We start from the raw sequence: 1,927 nt of genomic DNA, 5'->3' as shown, positions 1-1,927 counted from the left end.
AAGGCTGGTTCTTACTTGTCTGAATTGATTCTCAAAAGGCTTCACTGGGGAGATGGGAACAGAAAGGTTGGAGTAAGAATGTTCAAAAATTCCTCCAGAAAAGCAAAGAAAAAACAAGAATATCAGAACCAGCTTTTCTAGAACCCTAGGAAATAACCAAAGCCTTGCAGCAATCCTAGGAGCATTTACTCAAAAATAAATAAATAACTAAGCTGAATCTCAGTAAAATCAGCAAGCTTTGTGATATTTTATCTTACTGTATGTCAATGGCCCTCTCTGCAGCTCTGAGGTAGCCTTGAACACCAGCATTTCGCATTCATGGTGTAAAAAAGCAGCCCAGCAGCCACTGGAGTGGTCAAAATGAGGTTGTAGCTCCTCTTAATCCTCTATCCCAGAAAATTGCCATTACTAGCCTGCATGGTAGTTCCCTGAAAAACAAAACTTGCCTTTTTTGGTTCTGATTCAGAGCCTGCCCAGTGCAAAAAGGCTTTCCCTAGGGGTATTTGTCATTTGTCAAAACATTGAGAGGTTATACCAATGCAACTGCCAGAGGCTGCAGATGACAGCTGGACAAATAGTAGGCTAACCAAAAAACTTTAAAGGAAAGTCTGGAGAATGAGATGTTCATGGAGGCCTCAGAAAGCTCTGCTGTGTTCCCAGGCGTTTAGAAGTACATGTGTAGGACTGTGAACATGTGGAGGGCTGTGAATGTGCCTCAGAAAGACCTAGGGGAGCCCCGAGTGTCCCGTTCTAACTGACCTTGAGGATCTGCCAAAATTTCTTATTTCTTTGCATGCCTTATGATTTCTTGCTAAAAACTGAATCTTTTCAATAACATAATGGACAATGCTGGGGATCAAATTCTCCTAATCCCCAGAGTTTGTCGTTGTTTGTAGTTGTTTTATTGTTTGTCTGATTAGTGGCTTCTGTAAAGTCTGTGTTCTTTTTCATGTATAGCCACTAGAGACTCTGTTTGATTAGCTTATTGGTCACCTAATGACTGGGCAGAGATTTTCTTAAATGCTTGGAGCTGATTAGTCTCTTGTCTCTGCTGAGTGTTTCTATGTGTGTGCTGGGCATGCCTTCAATACTAAACCAGACAGTTGACAACTCTGCCTTAGCCTTCACTTCTTGTTGCAGGAAGCCATACACCAAAGACCACATATTGTATATGAAGTGAAACAAAATGTCATTTATATAAATTGTCTGGAGTGGGCAAATCCATAGAAACAGAAACTAGATTAGTGGTGGAGGGGACGGAGGAAAGGATGGATGGAGGTGACTGCTAATGGCATGAAGTTTCCTTTTTGGAGTGATGCAAATGTTCTGGAATTAAGTAATGGTGATAATGAATAACTAAATATACTTATGAGTAATGTAAATGCCGCTGAATTGTATACTTTTAATAAGTGAACATTGTAGTTTGTTAATTATGTCTCAGTTTTTGAAAGGCTACCTAGAGTAATCTGGATCTAGTCAATGAGATGTTTGCTTCTGGCCAAAATGGTTTTAGAGAGACTGGATTTACTTTCCTGCCTGCGAAACTGAAGAACGGAAAAAATTCATGAGACAATGTTTGTAAGGTATTGGACATCAGGCAATGGTGAAGAGTGATCCCTGAGAGATGGGAAACAAAAGAACAGTCTTATGATCACCTTGGATTCTTGCCCTAAGTGAGGTTCCTGAGAACAGTGCAGGAAGGGATGTAAAAGGTAAAGACCAGCAAACTTTCTGAATTAAGGAAATGGAGCTAAGAGCTCATGGAGACCAAGGTACTTAGAGTTTGCTTGGTAGAATACCAGAAATGATAGAGTGGCACAGAGAGAGAAAACCAGAGATCTCTGGAGGACTCCCTGCAAACATTCAGCAGACAACTGATCAGCCCATGCATGTGAGGACTAGAGGTGACAATGCACTGGCCGGGGCT

Source organism: Galeopterus variegatus, unplaced genomic scaffold (genome assembly GCF_000696425.1).
Source record: "Galeopterus variegatus unplaced genomic scaffold, G_variegatus-3.0.2 Scaffold3601, whole genome shotgun sequence".
Taxonomy (NCBI): domain Eukaryota; kingdom Metazoa; phylum Chordata; class Mammalia; order Dermoptera; family Cynocephalidae; genus Galeopterus; species Galeopterus variegatus.
The sequence above is the reverse complement of the archived record's forward strand: the minus strand, read 5'-3'. Positions refer to the sequence as shown.